At 40.6% G+C, this 20574-nt stretch overlaps 1 protein-coding gene and 1 non-coding gene across 3 annotated transcripts in view; one reads left to right on the top strand and one right to left on the bottom strand.

The window, feature by feature from the left end:
* Positions 1-20574, top strand: part of DAPK2 (death associated protein kinase 2) — a 184567-nt gene that overhangs the window by 40446 nt on the left and 123547 nt on the right. The window lies entirely within an intron of this gene.
* Positions 1982-2083, bottom strand: LOC140521814 (U6 spliceosomal RNA). Its single transcript, XR_011973102.1, has one exon. It is a non-coding gene; the product is annotated as a U6 spliceosomal RNA (small nuclear RNA).

Below are 20574 nucleotides of genomic sequence, written 5' to 3'. Positions count from 1 at the left end.
TTCTGTGCTCTATGAGCAAAGCAGAATTGAGACAGCACAAAGTAAATATAGGATGCACCAATTTGGAGTATACATCCCAAAAATTCATACGGACTATCTGCGCCCAACCTGTGATGGAACAATCCAAGCTTGTATTGGTCTGATCAGCCACAGTTGGACACAGTGAAACTTCACTTTATCATAGTGATGTCATTTGGGTCCTCTTTGAAAACAAAGGACAACAACCAAACAACCAAGAGGAGGAAAATGGCTTTGGAAATCTCATCTAGTTCTCTGAACCTTTGGTCAAGAGTCATGGAGCTCAGGGATGATGACCAAGAGGAGCCATGGTAAAGGCTCATTGATTCCAGGTTGCTGGGTGTTGCCTTTGTGATCCAAGCCCACAGTTATGCCTGTTTTCCTTTTATCCCCAACACTGGTAAGAAAATTGTTCTTTTTCTGACTGAGCAGTTAGTTTACCACACCCAGATTATGTTGGTGCCCTCTCCAATTTTGCTGAGTGAAATAACCAATTAGACCTTAAGAGGGAGATTTATATCGACTCACAATGCCACTCATGATTTATTCATGTGAGGTTGAAACATTTATATGGATTGGGTCCTTGTTCCAGGCAGTTCCTATGTGATGCTTGGCCAGCTGGGCAATAAGCCATCGATATTTTTCCAGAAAAAATTGATTTTTTTTTTGTTTTTGCAAATCTGATTTGCTTTAACAACTTCAAGAAAATCTCTGCTTCTGGTCATTTAATAATACATTCTTTAACCCTTCCCTCCTCTACATTGCATTTCATGATTTTGGAAAATAACGTGTAATAGTACAAGATGTGTCCAAGTTCTGGTTCTACCATTTACTTGGGCAAATCATTTCTCCTTGATGGGCCTTGATTTTCCATTCTGTACAATGAAGGGTTGCTCTAGATAACTTAGGTGTGTGATCCTGGGAAGATCACTGAACCTCCATCTGCTTCAGTCCCTCATCTGTAAAATAATAATGATGATAGTACTATTATATAATAGTAAAACACTTCTAAAGCTATGCAGCCATTTTAAGATTTGTACCATCTCATTTTATACTCACAATAACCCTGAGAAATAGATATTTTTATTATTATCCCCATTTTACAGGTGAGACCACTGAGGGAGACAGAGATTCAGTGATTTGTCCAGGGATGCACTAGTGTGTCTGCTGGCTTTGTTTGAATTCAAGTGCCCCTCTTTCCTTCCTTCCTTTCCCCCTTCCTTCCTTCCCTTACTCTAATTTCCTATATATGGTGAATGCGGGTGGATACCGATCTCCATGAAAAGCCGGAAACCCTTTCAAATTGTCCGTAGACTGGATGGAAGCCTGACCTACTTAACGTCAGTATCAGAAAGACCTCCCTCCTTGAGCTGATTTGGTTTCAGGACAGTTAGTCGATGTCTTCAGCTAAATAGAATTAGTGAGTTCTGTCAAGCACGTATGTACATCACTTCTGACATTTTGAATGAGTTAACTAAAGAAAAGAAATTGTAATCATCTTCTCGTTATTTGTAATTACCTCTCTGTGGAACATCAGGGGAGATTTCCTAGCTCTCCCTACCATTCGAGGTTGCCAAGAGTAGACCTGACCTTGCAGAGGATCTGAGGGAATTTCTCTGATTGTATCCCATAATCATCTCATGTCTTACCTGATGTATTTTTATATCCTCCATACAATAAATAGGTACATGGAGTCAGATTTGTTTATTTATTAGCAAAGAAACCCATTTCAAGTTGTTAATAAAACAGGAATCGGAGGAAAAAGGTACATAGGAAAATACATACTGGACAATACAGAGCGAAGAAGGCCTTCCTTTGGCAGTGAAGTAACTTAGCACACCCAAGAGAGTCCTAGATCTCACTCAAAGGGAAATTCCCCGAAGTCTCTAGTGTAGCAAGCTGGTGATAGGGACATGATATAGACTGCGAGTTTTTCCTCATGTAGGCTTTTTCCTAGCATCTTAAAAATAGGAAACACTTGAGGAATCTGGGTGTTATCCTTGCTCAGAGACCATGCTAAGTTTTGTTTTGTTCTGATTTTAGTAAATGTGCTGCTGAAGCGAACAGGCTGTCAGAAATTTTAGAGCTTGGATCTTTGAGCAGGCAGCTAGGTGGCACAGTGGATACAGTGCCAAGCGTGGAGTCAGGAAGACCTCAGTTCAAATCACTTAACCTTGTTTGCCTCAGTTTCCTCCTCTGTAAAATGAGCTGGAGAAGGAAATGGCAAACCACTCTAGTACTTTTGCCAAGAAAACCCCAGATGGGGTCATGGAGAGTCAGGCATGACTAAAAAGGACTGAAGAACAATAGACCTTTGAGCTCATCCACTGCACACCTCTCTATTTTCTACATAAGGTAACTGAGGTCTGGAAAGGTCATAGGTTCATAAATCTAGAGCGGGAAGGAACCTTAAAGGTTCCAACTCCCACATTTCACAGTTGAGGAAACCAAAGCTTAGAAAGGTTAAGTGACTTGACTGATTGAATGTTAGATAAATGTTAGCTCTTTGGTAAATACACATCAGTCACACTTCTCCCTGCTATTATTACTGTGGATATTCAATAATTTTTAAACATGCATTCATAATTATTTTCCTCTAAAATTATCATTAGGCAGTTTGCCTGGAAATACACTTGTTTTACTATTGTGATAAGGCTTAAAAATAGTGAAGGACAACGTGGAGAGTGAAGAGACGACTGGCCTGTCATGTTGCATCGGCAAAAGGAGTTTACAATGGGAGTTTCTTACAGGAATGAAATGGCAGGTCCGGATCAAAATAATAGCCATCAAAATGCATTTATTGAGCACTTGCCAAGATGTGCCAGACCTTGTGCTTGGTGCAAGGGTGCAGAGACAAAAATGCCTTCAAAGGGGTGTTATTTCTGTTGGGAAAATCAATATGTACATATAGATGTAGTTATAGAAGGTACTTTTGGGAAGAGAGAATAATAATTGTAGAAATAATAATGCATCATATTTGTGTTTTACTTTTCTCAGTTCTTTTCCAATTGTGCGATCTCATTTTGGTCTTCTAGTAACACAGGGAAGTAGGCTTTTCTTGTTTGTCCTTTGTTTTCAGAGGACGGTGACATCAGGGAGGTGATAGGGCTGGCACAATTGTTCCCATTTTATAGATGAGGAAACTGGGGTGGGGGCAAGGCAGGGAGAGGTTGGAGATTAAATGATTTGGCCAGTCTCACAAAGGGTGTTATAGCCAGGAGTAAAACCCAGGGAGGGGAGACCCGGACTCCCAGTGTTTTCCTTTGGTGACAATGCAACTTGGAATCACAGGTGGTCAGAAGAAGAAAGAATCATAAAACTCCTAGTTGGAAGGGACCTTAGAGCTCTTCTAGTCTGTTTTCCTCCTTTTGCAGATAAGTAACCTGAGACCCAGAAACTAAAGTGATTTGTGTAGAAGAACAAAGCTAGCTTGGGGAACGGATGGCCCTAGAACTACATGATGTTTTTGAGGGGGAGATGGGACAAGTTAGGAAAAGTTCAAAGGATATAGATTTTGGCATGGCCCACTGGGTAATGAGCCTCATGCTAAGGAGCATCTTTCCAAAGGGCTCTTTACCTGATGCCTCACATCTTAGTCATTGTCGTGCCCAGAAGTCTTCACAGCTGTTGGATGAATTAGAAACAGTCACTGAAATGGGAAGGTTTGCCTTCTGGACTTTACACTCTCAGGCCTGCAGACCTGGCTCATTGAACCCCGGAAAACAGAGGCATGGGCATAAGCAGGAGTTTATGGAAAGGATTACCAAAGGTGTGGCTGAGAAACAGCTCTGCCCAGCAATCTTTAGTTCTGAGACAGGTGCTGACGCTAGGAGTGCCTTGAATTTTGCCCTTGGCAGAGTGAAATCTGAGGAGCTAATATTACCTTAAGTCACTCTTGAAAGGGGAGTGGGGGTGGGTGGGGGTAAGAACTTGGGCTGGAGACAGAATGGCCAAAGGACAGAACACCAGATCATGCCTACTCTGATACTTCATCAGGGTATGGAAGTGACTTTGAGGTCCTCCAAATCTCTCTCAGTGAAAGACAAGCTGTGGCATCGCTTCTGGGAAGGCTTCTAGTTGGGACCCAATGAGGAACTGGCTTCCAGGAGGGTGTGGAAAGTTGCACCACCAGGCACTGGATAGAGAGCAACCTGTGAGATTCTCCATAAAAGCAGAGGCAGGAGCTCTTCACCTGGGGCCTGTGAAATTGTCCTTGGGATATTTTGATGACTGTATCTCAATAGAATTATTTTCCTTTGCAGTTTCCTATATTTTATTCTATATACTTAAAAACATTATTCTGAAAAGTGGTCTAAGGCTTCACCAGATTGTCAAAGGGAGGATCATGGCACAGAAAAGACTCAGAATCAATGCCACAGTAGGGTCATAGATGTTGGGCTAAAAAGCAATCTTAGATCATTTAATCCAAGTGCTTTAATTTGCATGTGAGGAAATGGAGACCCAGAGAGGTTACCCTAGGTCACATTAATAGTAAGGAATAGTGCTAGGATTTGCACTTGGGTCTTTTTTTCTCCAAAGCTGGAGTTCAGCCGTGCTCAAAAAAAAAAAAAAAACCTTTCAGAAAAGACCTTCTCATAGCTTTCTTTGGGAACAGCTAGTGGTACAATGTTTAAATCTGTCCTCGGACACTTACCAGCTGTGTGACTCTGGGTAAGTCACTTCATCTTGTTTGCCTCAGTTTCCTCACCTGCAAAAGGGACTGGAGAAGGAAATGGCAAACCATTCCTTTCTCTTTGCCAAGAAAACCCCAATGACAGTCATGAAGGGTTGAACATGAATGAAAAATGACTGACCAGCAACATAGTATCTTCAGTATGGTTTATGGTTCCTTTTGTTTGTGGCTTTTTAAACACTATCTTTGACCAATGCCTGACACCTCACACAAGAATAAGGTCCAAATGGATACATGATCTAAGTATAAAGATTGATACCATAAACAAATTAGTGGAGCAAGGAATAGTGTATTTATCAGATTTATGGAGAAGGGAAGAATTTTTGACTAAACAAGAGATAGAAAGCATTATGATGTGCAAAATGTATAATTTTGATTACATTAAATTGAAAAGTTTTTCACAAACAAACCTAATGCAACCAAAATTAGGAGGGAAGCAGAAAACTGAGAAAGAATTTTTGCAACTAGTGTCTGTGATAAAGGCCTCATTTCTAAAATATATCGAGAGCTGAGTCAAATATACAAGAATACAAGTCATTACCCAGTTGATAAATGATCAAAGGATATGAACAGGCAATTTTCAGAGGAAGAAATGAAGCTATCTATAGTCATATGAAAAAATGCTCTAAATCACTATTGATTAGAGAGATGCAAATCAAAACAACTCTGACATACCACATCACACCTATCAGATTGGCTAACATGACAAAACAGGATGATGATAAATGTTGGAGAAGATATGGAAGAGTTGGAACACTAATTCATTGTTGGTGGAGCTGTGAGCTGATCCAACATTCTGGAGAGCAATTTGGAACTATGCCCAAAGGACTACAAAAATGTGCATTCCCTTTGACCCAGCAATAGTGCTTCTAGGACTGTATTCCCAAGAGATCATAAAAATGGGAAAGGGTCCCACATGTACAAAAATATTTATAGCAGCTCTCTGTGGTGGCCAAAAACTGGAAATCTAGGGGATGCCCATCAACTGGGGAATGACTGAATAAACTGTGGTATATGAATGTAATGGAATACTATCGTGCTATAAGAAATGATGAACAGGAAGACTTCAGAGAGGCCTAGAAAGACTTATATGAACTGATGCTGAGTGAAAGGAGCAGAACCAGCAGAGCTTTGTATAAAGCAACAACCACAGTGAGCAAGAGTTTTTTCTGGTAGACTTAGTACTTCATTGTAATGCAAGGACTTAAAAAATTTCCAATGGTATCTTAAGTCAAAATGCCTTCTACATCCAGAAAAAGAACTATGGAATTGGATCACAGAATGTAGCAGATCATTTTCTTTTGTATTACATTTTGGTTTGTTTTATGATTTCTCTCACTTTAATTCTCTATGCAACATGACTAAGGTGAAAATGTATTTAATAAGAATGTATATGTAGAACCCATATAAAATTGTATGCCATCTCAGAGAAGGAGGGGGGAGGGAGGGGAAAAAAAAATCTAAGTTATATGGAAGTGATTGTAGAATACTGAAAACCAATAAGATTTTAAAAATGCTATCTCTGTCATATTTTTTTTTAGATTTTGTTGAAGATTGTTTAGTTCAATTTGTCAATCATGTCATTCAACAAATATTTATTGAATGTTATTATATGTCTGTCCCCCATTTAGGCACTGTGTGTGTGTGTGTGTGTGTGTGTGTGTGTGTGTGAGAGAGAGAGAGAGAGAGAGAGAGAGAGAGAGAGAGAGAGAGAGAGACAAAGAGAGAATTCAGATATAGTATATGAAGTAGCAGCATTATGTGTCAGAAATCAATCAAATAATTAAGTGTTTATTAAGCATTTATTACATCCCAGGCACTGCTAGGTGCTGAGGATACAACGACAAAGAATGAAACAATCCCTACTTGCAAGCAGCCTATATTCTAATAGTGGAGACAGTAAGTACATATAAAAATATATTCAGCATAAATACAAAGTAAATAATACAAATATATACAAAGTAACTAAATGTAAGTAAGGTATTCAAGTTCAAGGGGAAAAGCAACACAAGCTCGTCTGGGGAGGGTGTGTACGTATGATGATGATATTCTACTAAGCCTCTTTACATCCTAAAGTTTACTCTAGGTTAGTTCTTTACTATTACTGAGCAGGTGCCTACTCAGGGTAAGTCCCTTCTATTGTTTTGGGGTCCACATCCTGCTTGGGTATCCTGGTGGTACTGCTTTCCGATTGGCTGAGTGTTGTGGTCCTGTCTGAGACTAGATGGATGTAGTTGTGGTTGAGTGCATCGATACACCTGCTGTTTCCATGGAAAATATGAGGAATGGATCTAGGGGCAGTGGCTAGCTAGAGGTAGCGCATGGGATCCCATCACATGGAAATGCCTGCTGTTCTGTGAGAAACAGGAGTTCACGGACACACCTGTTGTTCTAGTGAGCAGTGAAGCATATATGAAGACATTAGGATATTGAATGTGTGTGTGGGAGGGGAGGGGGGAGTGGCTAGGTGGGGCAGTGGGCCTGCTGTTTGGTGGGGCCTATAAGGAGATTAGAATATTGGGACTGGGGGCAGCTTTATTAGGATTTCATGCAAAGGCATGGAGATGGGAGATGGTGTGTCATGTGTGATGAACAGGAAAAAAAGTCAATTTGACTAGATTGCAGAATGCAAGATAGGAAATGATATCCATTGAAACTGGAAAGGTAGCATGGGGGGGCAAGATTGTGTAAGGCTTTCAAAGCCAAACTGGAGAATTACTATATTGTCCTAGAGGCAATAGGGAGCCACTGGAGTTTATTGAGTAGGGAAAGTCAGAATGCTAGGCTTGGAGTTAGATCAAGTTTCTAGTCTCAGCTCTTTCATCAACTAGCTGTATGATCTTGAGGCAGGTCACTTAAACTTGGCCAATTTCTAGTCTATAAAGTGAGGGAGCTGAATCAAGGTCTATTTTAATTCTGACAGTGTGTGGCTGGCATATTATCAATATGGGTTATTAAATAATTGGGGTACCATATTGTCTGTGATACAAATGAAAAGTATTGTAGGATCAGAAGAGTGGGGAATTGTTGAATAATTGGGGAAGTCAAAAGGATGGTAGAATTTGAAGTAGACTTTCCAGATTGAGTAGGATTTGTATAGAAGGTCACTCCAAATGGGAGAAGTAACACAAGTGAAGGTAAGAAGGTAAGGGTGAAGATGGCATGTTCGTAACACAACAAGCCCAGCCTGACTACAACAGAAAGTATGATTTGGGGAGTAGTGGTAAATAAGCTTGAATTGGTGAGATGGGGACCAGAATAGGGAGGATCTTGAAAATCCGGTGGAATAATTTAAAATTGACTCTGACACCTCCTGGTGACATGGACGTAGGCGTGGGTTCTCAAATTCTATGTCAGTGAAACTCAAACTCTGGCAGGTGCTACCAAGCTAGAAATACTTTGGGCATGGGAATAAGACCATACTTACACTCTCTGAATTTCATTAACTAGACTAGCTGAGTTGTTTGGAGTAATAGACCACTAGACTTGGTATCCACATTGATGAAGACCCTGTTCATACTCTATGACTGGAAAAATCACATCATCTACGCATTCTGTCAGCCTTGTTACTCACACTTCACCAGTACCCTCTGTTCTTGAGTCTTCTCTGATTAGAGGGTGGAGTTTGCTTCCATTTAAGGGGAGTCCTCAGGCCAGCCATCTCTTAATTTCCCACCTGGCTACTACTCTCCTTTGGATTTCTCTGTCATGTACCAACACCTTGCTTTCTCCTGCATTCGATTGTAAGCTCCTTGAGGGTATGGTCTATTGACACCAAGTCCAGTAGTCTTTTTATTCTTTCAAACTCCTTAACTAGCCTAGTTAGTGAAATTCAGAGAGGCTAGTTATCAGAAAGTTGGCCCTAGGGTGATGAATTTTTCAGCCAGGACAACTTATGAAGATGTTTACTGTAAGGGTTCACAGGATAGTGGAGCTGGAAGACACCTTTGAGGTTGTTTAGTACCCCTCACCACATTTTGATAGATGAGAAGACAAAGAAACAGAGAAGTTAAGTAACTTGCCCAAGGTCACATAAGTAGTGACAGAGCTAAGATATGAACATAGCTCCTCTGACTCCAAATCTGGTACTATTTTCACTGCACCATGATGTGATCTGTATGAGTAAAAGTGCCTGTAATGATACATCATGACTTCTTTAAGTATTGATGCTAATGATAATAAATTCAAAGTCACTAAATAGCAGAGAAATGATATGATGAAAAGAGTGTTTTAGGAAGATTAATCTGGTTATTGGGACATGCGTGGGCATGAGCAGGCCACAATGTATGACTAGTAAAGAACTGCACAGGAAAAACAGCATGAAAAGATGTCATTGGTAGAGGGAAAATCCGTAGGGAACAGCATGCCCTGAACAACTCATATTCCTCAAGCTGTATCCCAGCTGGAACACTTCCCGACTGCTGAAGCTCTAGTTTGTTGCTTATCTGAAGAGTTAATGATTATCATCTGCTATGCTGCTTTTTTCACTTTGCTAAATTGCTACTTCCATCTACTAGTTTTTTCTGAATTTCAGCTTATATTTAGTCACTTCTCTAGATGACAGCATTTATAGCTTTTTTTTTTTTTTTTGAGAGGCAGGGTCAACATGGCCCATTACTTCAGGGCTATTTCACCTCTTTTGTGAGTCAGGCCCACAGCTGCACTCAGCCAGTACAACAAAAGACTTTTAGTTCACATCTGTCTTAGTAGTCTTCTCTTTCAATACCAATTTTCTCAGGCCAACCTGACATTTGGTTTGGGGAAAGTAAGTTTCTTGGCATTTTCCTTGGAAAATAATGCTAGAGTCATTCAGCATTACTCTGGAGTTTCCTTACCAGGATCATAGATATGGTTATCTCTGGCCTGCATTCCTAAAGCTATACCTAAATTACCAGTTGCCCTACACAAATTTTTATCCAGTACTCCATTGTATCCTTGTCTTTCTACTCTTTGACAAAAGGAAAGTCAGAGATCATTTAACCTTTTTTGTGTCATGGGCAACACTTTTAGTAGTCTAATGAAGTCCAGAGACTCTTCACAATAATGCTTTTAAAATGCTCAAAATAAAATATATAGGATTACAAAAGACACTAAAAGTTAGTGCAAATGAAGATGCCAGTTACTGGATTAGACTTTAATGTGTTGGGTTTTTCTCCACTACCAGAGATGGACTTTTTCTTTTAAATTTACTTTTGAAATGATGAATTGTTTTTTATGACTATACTGTATTTAACTGCCGCTTATAGGGAGCATAGTGTTTTAGAGAACACCAAGAATAATTCATGGTTTTTGCCTTCAAGGAATTTGTGATCTCATTGGGAAGATACGATATTCATCAAAAAGTTAAATAATACAAGAGAGAATATGAGAGATGTGCCAAGGAAGCATTAGATGCTAAGTACCAAATGTTCATACAGTTAAGTGTTCTAGCAGGGGCTGAAAGTAGTAAGAGAGAGAGCACTGTGGATAGCAGTGGTTAGAAAGGTAGCCATGAAAGAGGAGATAGGTTTTGTGTTGGTTCTTGAGGGCGAATAGAATTTAGATAGACTATAAGGAGGAGAGAGCAGAGTCCAGAAAGGTGTAAGCAAAGGCACATAGACAAAAACTGAACTGTTTAGGGTATAGGTAGTAGATCAATCTGGTTAAAATAGAATCAGTCTATTTGTGAAGTCTAGATTGTGGAGGGCCTTGAATGCCAAGCTAAGGAGAGATTATACATTGCCGCTGTGGATACTTTTAACCTTGTTTGTTTGTTGGACCTCATCCTAGGAGCGAAGGGAATGCTTCTCTAGGTCTGTCTGGATTGTGTAAATGAAAAGACAGAATTGCAATTATGAAACATGAGTGGTTGTGTTTTATACTTTTCCCCTCTGCTATAGGCATCCATCTGTTATCTGTCTTAGCTGTGACACTTTTTTTGTAAAGAGCTTTTGACAAGTTTTAGCTAGTTTTTTTCAGGAGCTTTGTGGAACCTGAGTTGCTTGTGAGAGGGAAGGAGAATAGTTTCTACTTATTTCTTGGCTACCTATGAAGTTGGTATGATTTGTGCTCCCCCTTGCCACCCCTTGTAGCAACTCACATTTCCCTGGATTGGCTCTCTATCAGTGAGGTTTGAAATCATGAGGAGATATGATAAAGTGGAAAGAACACTGGGCAGTGTGAAAAAATGACCCCTCTCTTACTGTAGTTGAAATTTTTGCTATCATATGTATAAGATAGTGGGATAGTACAAAATTGTTCATTGAAACCTATGAATATCAATCTTTCTAAATGTCCACATGTTTGAAAGCAACTTGGTAGAAAGCACAATAGGGGACAAGCTAGAAAAGGACAATCATTCCTAATCAGGGAGCAGTGAATCACTCAAAGGATTAGTTCTGGGGTTTAAAGTGGTACAGCCATTGAGAGCCCAATGGACAGGTTTGGGTTGAGGCTGAGATATCAGCTGAAGATGAAGATGCTAAATTTACTTAAGGAAAGAACCAGTGTTAAGAAGTATTCTATGCTACTGAACTGGGAATAAAGATGGCTGGGGGCATGAGTGGTGCTGTGAAGAAAGGGTCTTTAACAGGACTAAATGGAATACTATGATGCTCCTTTATAAGTTAGACAGTGCTTTATGATTTCGCTTCAAGTGACTTTTCCTCTTTTTTCTTATTTTTTAAACCCTAACGTTATCTTCACTCCTAAGGGAAGTTGATTTTCCTAAAACACAGACGAGAGAGAGATAAGGGAAATAGCTTTCATTGTGGTAAGGAAAAGACTGATAGTAGGGAGAGGCAGAATAAGAAAATCCTTTTGGGGAAGGGGCATTGAGGTTTAGCTGTTTCCAGGCTCCCAAGTATATTTCATCAGGCAAGCAATCAGAAGATACGGCTTCTTGTCCCATCACTGCCTCCAGCTAGCTGTGTGACCTTGGAACCTTTGACTTCCCTTATCTGGGTCTCAGGTTCCTCATGAGAAAAATGAAGTCATTGGACCAGATGAACCTAACTTCGCTTCTAACTCAAAAATTTTGAGTCTATATGAAGTGTGCTTATTGGTGAATACTTGGGATAAATGTTATGGGTTGTTTTTTTTTTTAACATAATGTTCTGACATAGATAGATCTGAGTTTGCAGAGTTTGTCCCTTGGCCTGGTAATCCTACCTAGATGACTGCCTAGCCCACAACACTCTTGAGTTGACCCAAATCAGATTAAAATATAGTTGGAAAATATTTAGCAAAATTTAAAAATACAGTAAAGAAGAGATAATATTAATATATTTTCTAAGTCAATACATAACGCATGAGAATTCTTATGTATAGTCCCTGTTTCTGTTTAAGTTTGGCACCAGTGGTCTAGTCTGACACTAGACCAAGGCTCCTTTACCTTTCTACCCCTTCCCCATATGTGTCGTATCTTCGTAATAAATGGTTTCTTTACCTAGGGTAGAAGGACGCACAAGAAGTCTGTGGATAGATTGTGGGAATCTGTGAATGTGGATGAGGAAAAAAACTGACATCTTTATTTTCACTAACTTTTAGTGTCTTTTGTAATCCTATATATTTTATTTTGAACATTTAAAAAGCATTATTATGAAGAGTCTCTAGACTTCATTAGACTACTAAAGGTGTCGTTCATGACACAAAAAAGGTTAAGAACCTGCCCTGGTAGAATATAAGCTCCTCGAGGGCAGGGGCTGTCTACCCTTTATATCTGTATCCCCTCTGTCTAGCACAGTGTCTGACATAGAATAACTGCTTAATGCAATGTTTATCAATTGCCACAGGCACAAAGGCTTCTTTCTTCCTCTGTTCGTGGGCACCATGCCACTACCAGCCAAAAATGGGAGGTAGGCAATGCTTGGCTTAGGGGCAGCTTCCTCTTCTCCTTGCTCCTAGTGATGACACTCCTGTACCAACTGCCCTTTCCTAGGTTCTGTCCAACTCTTTGAACATTTTTCATTCCAAAGTAGAATGTGACATAGTGGAAAATACACCGGAATTGTAGTCCGAGGACTCAGCTATAAAATTATGACTATTTCTGCATTTATATCATTCAGAAAAATTCTCTGTAAGAATTTGATGCTGTGTAAGCTGTTATTTATTCATATATGTTATATTTATTTACATTATATGTTATGTAAATGACATTATATTTTGCATATTCATTTTTATACGTAGTTATTTATATCTTACTATTTGGTCGCTGCATATGAGATGCAGGGACAAAAATGACATACAGTATTCCTGTTGTGGGGACAACGTTGTTTGAGTGACATCTCTTTTGCTCCCAGTACCCTTCTTGATACGCCTAATGGTCCCCCTGTAGGACTACACTGAGTACAGGGAGTTAAAGACCCCATAAGTGGAAGTTATGGTTCCATTTAGAAAAGTCAAGTTTAAACAGAGGAAGATGCACCCTCCGAAATCAAGCCCCTCCACACTTCATATCTGGTTCGGTATGCTAACAGCTAGAAGACAGCACAGATGATGGAACTCTCCATGATCTCTTTCCCCACATGTGAAATAGGAATTATCTTAATGTTCCCCCTTCCTATTTTGTTGAAATGTTCTAAGGATTAAATAGAGTTTGTTTTCAAAGCTCTTGAAAATCCTCCAATAAAAGGAGCTATGTAAGTGGAAAGACTTAACACTGCCAAAGGAGAAAAAAAAAGGAGGTAATTATCATCGACGCGGATACCAAGCCAAGAATGTGAGATTAAGAAATAACCTGGAACTCCTGGTAGCAAAAAGCTCTCAGAGTGAAGCATTCTTGAGGTTAGTCCTTGACGTGGTTAGGAGCCAGTTCTGCAAGTTGGCCCTTCTGTGTTTAATGGGGGCAATACTGGGAGAAGACTGAAGAAGCACATGAAGGAAATCCAGGCATATGTGCTAGACTGAAAGATGGTGAGCCCAGCCTAACGTATTTCCATGATGCCAGGCAGGGATCACAGAATCATAGATGATAGGTTTAAAAGATTGTGTATGGAAGGAACCTTAGGGGCCATCCAGTCCGGGTCCATTTCTTCTGTACCATTTTACAGGTGAGGAAACAGGCTCACAGAGAAGCAAGTTGTCCAAGGTCACACAGGTAGAGTACATTAATAGAAGAATTTAGACCTGGGTATTTTGGATTCCAAATCCTAGGACTTTCCCCACTATCTCAACAATTCTTAACTTTTTTTGGTGTTAGAGATAGATCCTTTTGACAGTCTGGAAATGCCTATGAATTCCTTCTCAGAATATGCTGTTAAATGCATAAAATAAAATACATGGGATTGCAGAGAAAATAGTTTATATTTAGATACTGTCAGAAAGGTTTTCTGAAAAACAAATGAACAGTCTGTAGGTTGGTAACTCTTGAACTCTCATAAGAAGCAGATTTTCTTTAACATTTGCAAATTGCTTGACAAATGTCTCATTTTATTCTCTGAATACCCCCGGAGGTAGGTGCTATTTTGATCATCCCTGTTTCACAAGTAAGGAATTGACTTGCCCAGAGTCATACAGCTAGAAAGTGTCAAGAGGTTACATTTGAAATCAGGTGTTCCTGACTCCAAGCCCAGACCTCTGCGCACTATGTGGAGTCACCTAGCTGCTTAGACCGTGCTGATTCTGACCTGAAAGGGACCCCTAATCATTAGTGCAGTGAATAGGGAGCAGGACTTAGAGTCAGGAAGACCTGGATTTGAATCCTTGCTTCTAACACTAACTGTATGTCTACAGACAAGTCTTGCAATCTCTGAGTCTGGTTTGGTTATCTTTAAAATTGGTATGGTAACACCAGATGTATAGTATGGTGCAGAGGTGCAGCTACCTGGTGCAGTGAATAGACTGCCAGCCCTGGATTCAGGAAGATTTCTGAGTTCAAATCTGGCCTCAGACACTAGCTTTAAGACTCTGGACAAGTCATTTCACCTTGTTCGACTCAGTTTCCTCATCTGCAAAATGAGCTGGAGAAGGAAATGGACAACTACTCCAGTATCTTTGCCAAGAAAGCCTCAAATGGGTTATAAAGAGTCGCACACAAATGAACAACAGCCTGTTAACACTGGACCTGGAGTTAATATCTCAAGCTAAATTTTTTTAAAAACAGAAGAAAAAAACCCCAACACTGTTGTTTTGAGGCTAGAATGCTTGGCAACCTTTAAAACATCCTAGAAATGTGAATTCAGAGGATCATCCAGACCTGCCATGGACGGCACAAGTTTTCTGTTGACACCTTCTCTTTTAACAGATCTGGAAAACTGAAGTCCAGAAAGGTCGGTGACTTTCCCAAGATCATACCAGTGGTGTGAGACAGAGCTGGGATTCCAGCCCGGACTCAGCCCTCTTTCTACTGTACCATGTTTATAGTTGTTGTGATTATTTTTATTATCATCATCCAGTCCCCCTTCCTTCTCTGCCCCTTTTCTCTCTCATTTGCCAGTTTTAAAGATAAAGAAATTGAAGGGGATTGGGGCGGGGGTCAGAAGTGGCATGCCCAGTGTCATACCAGTGGTAAATCATACAGGCAGGTTTTGGGCCCCAGGTCATCTGGCTTCTCAAATCCAGCGTTCTTTCTGCCTCAGCACTCTGTCCTTTCTTCCTCTTGGCAAAGGGAGCAGCCATCCTGACATCCTTGCCTAACAGAGGGCCCATCATGCTAGGCACTTAAAACAATTACTTTCAGAAAGGCAGATGGGATATTTGTCAGACTGTGTCAACAGCTGATATGGTAATTGATCAGCCAGTGTGACAAGCTCGCTCAAGGAACTTGTCCCAACACAGATGTGGCTTTGAGGATGAATGCCTTTCACACTAATGATCCCAAACTGCTGAGTGATCTTTTTCCAAAATGCAGTTGATGAAAATCATGCATCAGACAAATGTGACCCCATGCTGTCTGACAGATCTTAATTACTTACACTGACATCATTGAAATATTGATGAGCCAAAAGGCTCATTAAGATATTGCCTTAAAGGAAATGACGTAATGCAGGAATTGTTTGTGTTACTGAAAGGGTGATCAGAATGGAAAAGATGGAAAGGAGGTGACTCAGCCACCAAGGCAGGCTCTGGGCTCTGCCAGGGGCTCAGTCCAATTGTGATCCATAAGCATTTATTCAGTGTCTTCTGTATACGAGACATGGTGCTAGTAGAAGCTGGGGATACAAAAACAGACGCAACGTAGATTCTCCTATGGAGATTACTTAATGAAAGGGAAAAGGTCTGGACACCAACAGACAGGCTTCTGGTCAATTTGTTTCACTGGCTTCTGAAGGCAGAGCTAGAAGCAGCCTTAAGTTAAGTTAAGGCAAGTTAAGACTTGATGTAAGGAAAAACTCCCTGACAGTTTAAAGTTATCCAAAGAATGAGAGATAAGTAAGTGGGTTTCCCCTTGTTGGAGACCTTCAAGTTGGATGATCACTTGCCAAGTAGGTTGTTGTAGAGGAAAATAAATTTAATTTGTCACTGAACCTCTTTGGGCCTCAGTTTCCTCATCTGTAAAATCAGAGGTTGGACTGGATGATAGGAACCCTTTTAGCTCTAAATCTGTGAACCTAGAAATCTTAATATCTCTTTTTCTTCCTTGTCTTGGTTGTGAGAGGCAGCATTGAGAAGTGTTAAATTTGAATTTAAAGGTTGTTGTTCTGTCTTTCAGTCATGTTCAACTCTTTGTGACCCCATTTGGGTTTTTTTTGGCAAAGATACTGGAGGAGTTTGCCATTTCCTTCTCCAGCTCATTTTGCAGATGGAGAAACTGAGGTAAATAGGGTTAAGTGACTTGCCCAGGGTCATATAGCTAGTAAGTGTCAGAGGCCAGATTTGAATTCAGAAGATGAGTCTTCCTAACTCCACTATGCCACTTAACTGCCCCCGATTAGAAGACCTGGGTTCAAATCCTTACTGTGTTGGATGTGTGGGCTTCTGCTTGTCCTCCATAAAAGTGAGGTGGTTGAACTAGTTGACTTGTGAGTTGCTTTCCAGATCTTAGGTATGAGAGTGAATGAAAAGTGAATTCATCTTTACCTTCCAAACTCATTCTGCTTTTTAGGGGGTGAAGTGGATAGAGTGCTGGGCCTCAGTCAGGAAGATCTGAGTTCAAGTTCAGCCTCAGACTCTCACTAGCTGTGTGACCTGGGCAAGTCACTTAATCCTGTTTGCCTCAGTTTCCCAATCTGTAAAATTAGCTGAAGAAGGAAATGACTAAGTACCCCGGTATCTTTGCCAAGGAAATCCCAAAAGGGGTCACAAAGAGTTAGAAATGACTGAAAAATGACTAAACAATGATCTCTTCTTGTCCTACCAAAGACTAAAGTCTTATTAGGTAGAGACAACTAGTGGCACAGTGGATAGAGAGTTCTGGGCCTACAGTCAGGAAGACCTGAATTTGGCCTCACACCCTTACTAGCAAGTCATTTAACCTGTCTGCCTCAGTTTTCTTGACTGTCAAATGAGAATGATAATAGCACCTTGCAGGATTGTTGTGATGCTCGGATTTTAAAGCACTATATAAGTGCTCCCTGTTATTACAGTGTGAACCTATCCGCTAAGTTCTGTGTCCACAGTATAGTATTTACTAAGCCTGAGAAATGGTGACTTACTCCGTTGAGAAAGATATTAAGGTATAAAACAGAATGGAGTTTCTGGTAGGTCTCTTTCTGCCTTCTTTCTAACTCCCTGAGGATCGAGTATCATCCGTGGGAACATGAATTCTTATATTCTAGGACAATAGATGTTTGTTGAATGGATGACTGAGCCCTGAGTTACTCAGGAAAATCAGTGAAGCAGATTATCCTGTTCTCTGAGTATTACATTTGATCCATGTTTTACAACACTGCTTTTATAAGGAGTAGACTCATATATACACACATATATGCTAATTCCAACGTCCTTCTCTTCTTTGGTCCCTGGGAGAAGCTCAAGTCTCCTAGACCAGGGCATCTATGCTTTTGTTTTATTGGAGAGTCTCTGTGCTTGTATTGGAGAGAAGGAAGCAGAAAGGAGATGACTGTTACAGTTACTGCCTTTTGCTTTTAAGATGCCAAGACATTTTTCTCCTGGCCAGAAAAACACTTAGAGGTTTGCAGTGTAAGTCATTTTCTTCCTTGTCGGGGCTGGGAGACCTCAGAAAGGTATATCCAGCTTTCACTGTCTGTAGGACCATACCTTAGTTGTGAACAAGGGCAAAATGGAGAAGGAAGTGCAAAAAGAGTCATGTTTTGTGCCTCCTGCCTCTCTTTCTCTATCCCTTCTAGTGTCCAGGTGATCCCTTTCTCCACCAGGCCAGTAGAAGCATAGTGTTATTGATTTAGAGCTGTAAGGGAATTTTGAGGTCATTTTATAGAAGAGGAAAGCGAAGCTGAACCCAGGTCTTTTTGGCTCCAGATCTAGTGTTCTCTCAACAACCTCCTATTGCACTCTAATAGCTCATCATCCCCTTTTTTAAAGAGAGAGCGTGGCATAGTGGATAGAACCCTGGAGTCAGAAAAACCTGAGTTCAAATTTGACTTCAGACACTTACTAGTTGTGTGACCCTGGGCAAGTCATTTCACCCTGGTTGCCTCAGTTTCCTCATATGTCAAATAAGGATAATAATAGCCCCAACCTCCCAGGATTGTTGTGAGGACAAAATGAGATAATATTGGTAAAGTTCTGTGCAAAACCTTGAAGAACTCTCTCTCTCCCTCCCTTTCTCTCTCTTTACCCATGCTATGTCATACATATATACATACATACATACATACATACATACATACATATATGAGTTATTACTACTAGTTATTGTGGTTATTTTCTGGTCTACCACTTTCTAGCTCATTTGAACCATACTTGACTGGAGTCAGCCACCCATTCTGCCTCCCACTGGAGAGGTGGACATCTTGATCCCGATTCCCATCAAGGTTGCAGGTGTGGACTGTCCACTCTTTGTGTGGGTCCCACATAGCTTCCTTTACTGGTCTTCCACATCCTCTTTCAAGTAGAGCCTGGGCCCTTGGGGTGAATGGGAGGCTTTGTCACTTCGGCCTATGATTTCATTGATGTAGAGAACACTCAGGTGAGGAAATTCCTCTCCACCAAGGTAGGTCTGTACCTTTTTGGCCACTTAGAGTCTCATAGAGTTACTTAGAATACTGGGGTTAAATGACTTGCCTAGGGTCACATGGCCAATATGTGACAGAGGTAGACTTCGAACTCAGGTCTTTCTGGCTCTGAGGCTCGTACTCTGGCTACTGTTCCACACTGCCTTCTTTTCAATCTTGAAAAAAATAAAAAGCTCTGTTTAGGCGAAAACAAGGCCTGGCAGTAGTGTTCCTCCTAGTGTTTGGATGTATGTTGGGTGGATGAGAATGTGTAACTAAGAGGATCATGGGAAAAATGAAAACTTCCACCAGGCCGGGTCCCTGTTTAGCTGGTATGTGCTGGAGAGTATTGCAATAGAGCAAGAACATAAGCTTTAGAGTCGGGAGGTCTGGATTCTGGTCCCATCTCCTCCATTGATTGGCAGGGCAAGTGGGTTCCAGATCTTATTACCCTTATCTATAAATGAGGGGGTTGGGAAAAAATGTGCTCTGAGGTCTCTTCCAGCTTTGAACTGCTCTGCTTTTTTTGCATATCTGGAAAGGGCACCATAGTTTTTTGTGGATTGCTTTTCTTAGAGCAACACTGAGCACCCAAGACCAACTGATGGAGTTATAGAGGAGAGTGCTGGGTCAGGAAGCCAAACTAGGTGAGGGCAGCTTCAAAATTTCAGTCCCCTCTAAGTCAGTCAGAGGTTTGCAAGGGTTGAAGGGAATGGAAGTTTGAATGGATCCTTTCACTTCTTTCTTGCTTCTATAAACTCTGGGAATGTATGCCAGGATTGATTATGTAAGAGTGCCTTTGGGGGCAACTAGGTGGTACAGTGGATAGAGTGCTGGGCTTGAAGTGAAGAAGACTCATCTTCCTGAATAATTCAAATCTGCTCTCAGATACTTCCTAGCTGTGTGACTCCAGGCACATCCCTTAACCCTGTTTGCCTCAGTTTCCTCATCTGTTAAAATGAGCTGGAGAAGGAAATGGCAAACTGCTCTAACATCTTTGCCAAGAAAACCCCAAATGGGGTCACAAAGAATTGAATATGACTGAAATGACTCAAAAACAGTAGCAAAAGAGGTCTGGACAAACTTTCTGGTACATCACAAATATTGACCTAGGGTATGTCCTCTATATGTCAATCAGAAAATATTTATTGAGGATTTACTATGTACCTAGTACTGTGAGCATATCAAAGATGAGTAAGACAGTCTCCTCCCTCAAGGAACTCATGGTGGTGGGAAAAACAGATTGATAGGAGAAAAGACAAGTTATTCATATTTGTGTCCCATTAAGAGCCAAGTCAAGGATACAGTGGTAATACTTGCTGGCATTTAAATAGTTTGTTATAGTTTGAAAGTGTTTTACTTAGAGATTTTCTCATTGGATTCTCATTACAACCCTGTGAAGTACAGGTAGTGGGAATGTTGTGGTCCCTGCTTTTTAAATGAGCGAAATGAGACTCAGAAAGGTGAAGGAAGTTATCCGAGGTCCCTCAGCTAATAAGCTGTAGAGTTGAGAACTAGGTCTTTTGATGTAAAGTCAGTGCTTTGGTTTTTTTTAACCACTGTCCCAAAATATTTCTTTAAAAAAAATGTTTGTTGAATTGAATTAAATACTAAAAATATAAGGTAATAGATACTGACTAGTACAAATAGGAAGTGCTCTGAGATGTAGAGCTGGGAGGGATCGACCTTGGATGCCATTTAGTCTCTCATCGGCAGATGAGGAAACCCAGGGTTAGAGAGGTTAAGGGATTTGTCCAGGTCACGCAGGCATTAAGTGGATGTCCCAGTATTTGGACCCAGTTCTTTAGATTC

The sequence above is a fragment of the Notamacropus eugenii genome, chromosome 1 (genome assembly GCF_028372415.1).
Source record: "Notamacropus eugenii isolate mMacEug1 chromosome 1, mMacEug1.pri_v2, whole genome shotgun sequence".
Lineage (NCBI taxonomy): Eukaryota > Metazoa > Chordata > Mammalia > Diprotodontia > Macropodidae > Notamacropus > Notamacropus eugenii.
Note: the sequence above shows the minus strand (reverse complement) of the source record. Positions and strands in the feature narration are given on the sequence as shown.